We start from the raw sequence: 8,567 nt of genomic DNA, 5'->3' as shown, positions 1-8,567 counted from the left end.
TTAAGTGTATGTTCTTATTTGTACTTTTTTTTCTGTTTCCAGATCCCAGAGTACAAATATCACTTTCCTAATGTTGCTTACCTTGGCTATCAATGCTCTGAACTATGAGAAAACATGATGAATTTTCTGGGGCATTTTTCATGTCCTTCCTTACTCTCCCACTCTGTTACATATTAGAACTGGAGATTAACCTTCATAGTTGGTAGGATGAATCAGACTTTCAGAGGCAAAATCAATCCGATCAACCTGACTTGACCCTAAAGAAGGTATTTAGGCAGTGAGTAAGTCAGAACCAATGTATCTTTTCATGTGCATGCTTGTGTGATTATTTTTTTTAAGAAGTTCCTTTTAACAATAACACCACCTTCTCTAATCTAACTTGCCTGAGCCTTTCCACTTATTTTTTCAGCAGACAGTTAATTCTGCTGTAAAAATAATGGCTTGTCCAGAAACATAATCTGAGGAGAATCTCTTGGCTGGACTGTACTTTTTCTGAATGTAAGTATTCAAGTCTTCAAACTCAGTGGGCAGTACATATAGTCTGTGATATATGTTTTGATCTTGCCTCAATATTTTTCAAGAGTTATTGTTATTACTCACAGGTTTTCTATTAGACTAACTGATCACAGCCTTCCCCAAAACACATCTAAAGCTAAAGCACAATTTTACCTATTTTCTCAAAAAGATATGTCCTCAACAAAAAGAGGTAATTGGCTGTGATTCCTGTTCATAAATGTTGTGAAAAACCAAATTCATTCTCAGGGGTTGGGGAGGTACTTGAGGAAAGGGGTTATTTCACTGAGTCCTCAGTCAGGCAGTCCTGGTTTTAGATCCTTGAAGAATATACCAGTACCTGTATACAGTTTACTCAGTTCACAAAGCATTCACTCCTATTGCATATAGCCTGCTGTGTCCTAGAGAAAACTGCCAAAGAGGGATGAATTTGTCCTTTGTTTATGTGTTTCTTTCTTAGAGTTCCAATCCACCAATCTGAACTCTTTGAAATGTAGGTATCTTTCCTCTCTTCTGTCTGGTTTATCAGGGGCATCTAACCATCTTCCCTCTCCCTTCATGTTATTTTATTCTTTTATTGTAATGTTAACCCACTTTGGTATTTTCACTCCTGAAAGTGTCCGTTTCCTTGTTGGGTCTCCGTCTGCAGAAAAGGCAAGATGCTGTCTGGTAGGCATGGAAATAAATTGGAAAGTGATGGTCAGGGTTATATCTGGTAATATTTAAGCTTTACACATACCAGAAAATGGAAGGAGGTACAATAGAAAATACCACAGGAGACTTTGAGTTTTAAAGTTATCTAAGTTAAGGTTTCCTAAACAGAATTGTTGCAAACTAAGGATGAAATGAACAAGGCCATGGTATTGCTTTAAAATCATACTGCAGCGTAAGTGCTCTCTTTCCTCTATGAACAACACACATTTGACTGCTAACAGAGTTGTAAACTGAGAGAGTAGAGTGATATATCAATCTAATAAGAAGGTATCCTTGCTGTTAAAGGTGTATTGAGGAATAACTCTCTTCTTGAGGCTGCCTGTGAAGCTCACCTAGAGATAGTTCCCTGTGATTTCAACAGGAGCAGCAGCAGAATATTTCCCTTGAAAAGAACAGTAAGGTGTTTAAATGAGATAATTTAAATGTGCTAATAGGGTTAAAATTTTATAGAGGACTTCTCAGGGCCAAAGAGACATAGTCCAGTTCTAATAGTACCTGCAACAGCAAAAAAAAAACAAAACCAAAAACCAAAAAACCCCCCAAAAACTTGTATATGGCTGTTTTCCACATAAGTTTTCCCTTTAGCCAAGAAATCTGGCCTGTGCAGGATCTGAGGTACGCGATCTGTCTAAAATGTTCCAACTTACAGATTAAAATTTCTGAGTTTCTATGCAAATCTCCTGGTATCATCCTCATCAATGTGACTGTAATATGATTCCCAGATACTCAGAGGTGCCTTTTGGAATAAAAGCAAGAGAGGGAGATTCAGTGAGATTCGGTTGAGACAGTTTGTTCCTAATAACTGTGAGCAGCTTCTGTTCCTACAGGGTTCCAAGGAGGAGCTTGTGATTTCATCAGGACTTTTAAGTTACTAATGTGTTATTAATAATAATTGAGTTATATATGTTTATATAATATCAAAATAGTTCCACATTGTTTCATCTCAGCAAGAGCACTTACTCTGGATGACTAATGCTCTGGGACCTGAAGTTTATAATGGAAAGGCTGACACACACATGCAATCTTATCTATCACAGCACTGTGCAAAAGGGAATTATATAATTAAAACATTTTAATGATCTCTATTGCTCAGTGGGAAGTTACAAGTCCCAAAGGAGCCAGGCCAACTGTGTTATCAAGGTTTATTCAGTCATCTCTTAGGAGCAGTAGGGCACATATTGCTAAATATAGTGTGGTGTGCTAATATGTGCCACGTGTGGAACATTGCACTGGGACCACTGTGCCACAGAGCTGGAAAGCAGTGCACAAGGAAGTTAGCACACCTTCTCACCCTTTGGCTGAGATTTTCAAAAAGAAATGCCTAAGGTAGATTGCTAAATCCATACTCTGACATTTGCATAAATAGCCTGATATTTCAGAAGAGCAACATGAAGAAATTATCTTCTATTAAAATAATAAAATATAAAAAATCTTATAGCAGCAGGAAAGGATTTTATTATTTTTGGAAATAATATGTATGACCATAATTAATTATGGAATGTAAATGCAGTTTCTGAAAGAAAGTTACAAAACTGGGGAGTGGTGCAGGAGAGACATCAACTCTATGGCTGGGCTGCATATGATGTATTTTACAGAGTTAGGCAGGAACCTCTGTCACAATCTGTGCCTCTTTGTTTGGGTCTGAGATCTAAAAGCAGAAAAGCAGGTGGGCAGAACCTGGAAATCCCTACCATCTAAACATCTTTTGATCAGCATCAGGCCCATTTGCTGGTCTTGTTCTGCTTCCTGGTAAGTATGTATTTACCTGAGCAGACTAGCACCAGCTTGGCACCAGTAGAAGATTTGTCTGGCAAAGGTACCAGAGATGAAAAGTGAAAGTGCTCAATCCAGTGCCTGAACTTGGGTGCCTAGCACCATCTCAGGCTATATTTGGGACATTTGCTTTGGGCTGGCAAATAGAACAGAGGACCTGCAGGAGACTCATGCATTTGTGTTATAGCAACGGGGAACTAATAGGATGCCTGTGACACCCAAAACAGCACTGGGGGCCTGCCTCTGCCTCCTAAGTGGTCTAAAACAGTTTGAGATGTGTCAGTGTATGTGGGTCCTAGTCTGTATCTGGCAGCTCCACAAGAGATCTCAGATGCTGCAGGAAATTCAGATGGTTCTAGAGGCCAATGTGAAAGCAGCTGAGCCAAGCCCCATGGATAGTGGGTGGCCAAACTGCTCAGGCACTCCTGAGTTCATTAACTAGGTCTTCATCAGCCACTGCAGAAGTTTAGATGCTGGGCTCACGTGCAGGCACATAAATGTATAATAACCCAGAGGCAAATACCAACTGAGGTAAGAATGCAGGATAGAGCAAAGGTGCAGTCAATGTTCTCAAGCAGCAAAGCTGTGATGGAGGGGTGTGTGTCAAGGAGCACACGCCCTGTCTGTCTTCTCAGCTTCTCTGGAGGTTAGAGAAACATATTCTGAATTTTTTATCAAAAATAAGGTCCCAGCAGCTACTCCTAGCATAAGGGGACCTCATTTTGCAGCTGCTGCTCTTCTTAGCTGGGGAAGAAGAGCATGATGTAGTAAAGCCCCATGTTGTGATGTGCCTTAAGCAGGAAATCCCTTAAACACATTTCAAAGGGCACTGGGCAGAGGGTAAAGGAGCAACAGGTCAGATTTACCAGCTGAACATTTACACTCAAGAAAATGTAATAGAAAAGGATGAAACAACCTGGGTAGTGTTTCAGAGCGTAATTTGTGCTAAAAATCTTATTTTTAAAAAAATCCTGAGCAGATGAATTTATTTTTTTTTTTTTTGTAAAACAAATAAGAGACACTGCAGCAAAAACATTTCTCCAGATAAGAAATATATGCAGAAATCAGGACAATGCCAGAAGCAAGACATGTTCATTAAACTGGGGTGGCTAAAGACTAACAGAGTGGCGAGGCCAGCTGGAGAGCATCCAAAAGATCGGAGGAAAGGGCATATGAGAGGAGATATTTTAACAGCTTCAAGTGAAACTTCTCAGTAAGCTGTAGAGGTGTTGATACATGAGAGAGTGCCACAATTCCAACAGGTGAAAAAGGCTGTCAGCAAAGAGTAGGTGGGAGCTTTCAAGTAACCTTTAAAAGCAGAAACAAAAGCCAATAGTTTTCTGTTTACACAACAGAGTAGTTCTGATACAGGGCAACATCTATTTATAATCCAAATAAATCTTATGTTCTGGTATTTGGAACTGTTAGCATTCGACATCTTGGGATGCAGCAGCCACAAGGCTGCATTAAGAAATGCTGAGTTAAATCTGCATTGTTTTGTTTCGTGTATTTTACTCCTTAGTCACTAGCCAATTACAACTTGTGCAAAGAAACAGATTTCCTTTTTAAAGGTGGCTCATGTGGAGTTCATAAATGTCCTGACACGTGATATCTAGGCATTGCTTCTAATGCCTGCAAGCTAAGCTCTTGCCCGACTCTTTTTTCCACAACCCTCAAAACTTCCATGTGTCCATCAACATCTGTCATAGATGACATGCAGATAAGAGTCCTATAGGTCCCAGGGAAATATATATAATCTGGGCTATCCAAATCCATGGGCCTGGTGCATTCCCTGGCTGTGTCCTAGCTCAAGTTTTGCCTCTTGTGCTCTTTCTTTTGGAAAGGAAAAGCTGTGATGAATGCCACAACCTGCCAGTCTGGATATCAAGATGCTGAGATTGAAAATTGAGGAGTGCAGAGCAGGGATGGTGATAATCACAGAGTCCATCCCTCCTAAAGTTTAGAAATGGTCAAAAAACTACATGACTACCAAATGCAGACATATTCTGAAAGCAAAAGGGGTTTTAGCAAGACTGGTGGGGTCTATACCTCTGACAGTCACAGGCAGGAAGGAATCTCCCAGTTCGAGTTCTTTGCTCTCAGGCTGAGAGTTTGCAGAGATACCAGTTAAGCAAACAATTTTTCACACTTAAATGAGACTATTTTTGTGGAATCAGGGGGTTGTAACTACATGATCTTCAAGGTCCCTTCCAACCCAGGCCATTCTGTCATTCTATGATCCAAAGATACAAGCTTCTCCGGTACAGGACTTTTTTTCCCCCTTAAATAATTTTCCCTTTTACTTCAGAGTAGACTCTTACTCTGTCAATCCAACTTATTTCTGACTGCTGTGCTCATAGTCACACTACGGACAACTTGCAACTCACCTAAAACAAGTTATTATCTATTGTCAGCCACTACAAAACAGCTCCCCAAAGTATGCTGTTAGTACTAGGTATGGTATGGAGGATTTCTCTTTGAAGTCCAGGGTACTTGAAATAACAGCGGATAAACTAAATGACCTCTCAGGATCTTTTCCAGCCTCCTTTACTATGGTTCTGTGCATTTGCATCAGATTCACTTGTTAGAGTGCTTAAGGTTTTGAATGTTTGTCCTGCTGAACTGACAGTTTGGGGCTGACCTTTAAATCCTCTAAACCTCCATGGACAGAAGTGCATTGGATAGAGTGCAGCAGCAGCTGATTACTCCCTCTTGAGCGCTTCCCTCCAACCCCAGTCGGGAATCTCTGCATCCTCAATGCCTTTCGTCTCTGTGGAGGAGTTAAGGACTGCATCAGTCGTTGGCCTAATGACAAAGGTTCTGTCTTAAAATTCCCCCTATCATTAACTATTCCACTGTCTGCAACAAAAAGATCTGGTCACTCATCTAATACAATTTGAACTTTCAATACCTTTCAGCACCTTGCCCATTCATACACAAGCTTATCTTCTCCATAAGACTACCTACACAGACCCTGCTGTCACAATATACATTGACTTTTTTTTTTTTAATATAGAAGGATTAAGAAGAATTAGCAAAATATTCCTATTTAGAGCTTGGCATTGTACCATTTCAGACTTTGTTGCTGATTAATATAGTGAGTTTCTCTGTAGGGTGTAATTACACTGAAATAGTTGAAGGGTTACCAAATGTAGGGAAACCCACAGCGATTAATCTTTCAGTAGATATTGAATCCAATTAGGTACTCAATGACCATTGCAATATAATGTTCTGCAAGTAGAAGCTAATGACTAGTGATTTTTAAAAATGTTTTGATTTTTTAAAATTATGGGTTTTCTCAGTAGTGTCAGAATGATGATCTCAATGGATCATCATTCTTTCACTGGGGACCCCTCAGCTACGTGAAGAAGAGGAATGCTTAGATTTGCATTCACAATTCTTTGTGGCTAGTCCATTGCTGCGACAGGAATGGTCATGTTAAAAGATAGTGTGACATCTGAAAAATATACAGAGTCACTGTCCTCAGTGACTTCATTTTCTTGCTCTCTTTACTCGAGAAAGATTTGTATTGGCTTTATTACAGAATGTTTATTGAATAGATCAGCACTCTGTCATGAAATAATGAACCAGTTTCTTTGAAAGAAAGCATCTTTACTTAGGAACGTTTTAATATAAAGTGTGCTGGTGTATATATATAGAAGGGACTGTAAGATGGTTGCATCTATTTTTTCCAATTTTAGAACTAAAGATCTACAGTTTTTTAGAATTACTGCCTACAAATTAACTGGCTTTTTTAAGACTCCCAAACTGCATTAAAAGACCAGCTCCTTTCTATTTATACCTCTGTTTTTGAATGATTTATTTACTTTTCCAGTTCTACTTATCTGGAGCCACAACAATTTTCTACTTTCAGAGTATTACATGATGGGGAAAATCAGTTAGACAAATTAGAGAAATAAACAGTTGCTAAGGAAAACATACCTGGTGAGGGAGATAATTATTTTGTGGCTATCACACTCTCCAGGGATGCTGCTTCCACAGTTGTTCCACTAAATGAGTAGATTTCAGGTAGAAACAGTCCTTTCTGAACTCTGCTAATACAAGAAGCCAGTTCTCATTATAAGAGGTCAGACTAGTACTGATCTTTAAATACCCGCTCTGAAATGAAATTATCTAAATAAATAAACACCCGACTGAGTTCTTCTCATTCCATAGACTGGAAATCTCTCAGAGAAGGCAGAGCCTGGAAGAAGCAGTTTGCTCTATTTTGTCCTTCTGAGTTTTATAGGTGCAGATATAATACCATGAAATATTAGTTCCATGACTGACTTAATAGGGAATAAAAAATACAGTGGAAAGGCTGTGCATTGTGCAGTAAGGAATTAATGGGCCTCTTAAGTGACTGTACTAAGACAATGTTTAATCTAGATGTACAGTAGAGAGAGATGCAGTGATACACCAACCAGCAAAGTACTTCCCAAATAGATGTAGGCAAGTCACTGGCAGCAGCACAGTTTTGCCTGTACAATAGTTAATGCTTAATCTATAAATTATTTAATGTTCAAAGAGCTAAAACTTTTTTTTTATACTTCCTTTGTGAAAACATATACTCAAGTGCATATATTCATATGAATAATGCATTTACCATATTCATATGTAAAGCAGATGCAACTAACTTTCAAGAAGACACAGAGGCCAAATCTAGTGTGATATCCACATGGAAACAATATTCAAGGTTTACAGTGCTGAAATGTAGAATGTACTGTTTTATTCTGCCCTGGCAATGCAGTCTGAGGTAACAAAAAAAAAAAAAAAGGTGCCAGAAGAACAAAGATGCTTGAATTACTCTAGACCCAAAACCAGTTAAAAATTTCTAAGAAATTCCTGGTTACCTCCAATATTACATATCTACACCAGAAATGGACAATATTATTAAAAGCATAAATATGAATTTAAATGTCAATTTTTGTATTTAAATTTGTCACTGTTTCAGTGTATTTGGCTTAGATAGCAAAGAAAATACAGAGCTGGAGTGCAAGGGTCTTAATGTGTTTAACACTTGTCTGAGAAACAAGCAGTCAGGAGAGTGTTAGTAAATGTTTATGCATTTCAGAAATGCCTTCTGCATCACATATTATGTACTCAGAGTATGAACGTACATAGCAACAGAGCTGATTAAAAACAACCCGTTTAATTACTGTGATGTATGGGAGCACACATTCTAAAAGCAATTTGTTAGCGTATTTTACATGTAAATGATCTTAGGAGAAGCATGATTAGAATGGTTAGAACAAAGAGTTAAAGATAAGAACAAAATCCTGCTGCCCCAAGAATCATTTGTTTGCTTTTGCCAGCTCTGAATCTTATTTCAGGCCAAGAAATTAAGCAAAGCTGGTCAGCTGAGAGGAAAAGGAAGTTGTACCCTCAGCAGCATCTGAGGGTCTGTGAGAGAGAGTCTGTGAGATTCTTGCAACTCTGAGAGGCCCATTGGTTTCAAAGTCTCCACTCATATGAAATTCTTGCAACTCTGAGAGGCCCATTGGTTTCAAAGTCTCCACTCATATGAAATTCTTGCAACTCTGAGAGGCCCATTGGTTTCAAAGTCT

The sequence above is a fragment of the Lepidothrix coronata genome, unplaced genomic scaffold (genome assembly GCF_001604755.1).
Source record: "Lepidothrix coronata isolate B3197 unplaced genomic scaffold, Lepidothrix_coronata-1.0 Scaffold4, whole genome shotgun sequence".
Lineage (NCBI taxonomy): Eukaryota > Metazoa > Chordata > Aves > Passeriformes > Pipridae > Lepidothrix > Lepidothrix coronata.
This window is presented reverse-complemented; position numbering follows the sequence as displayed.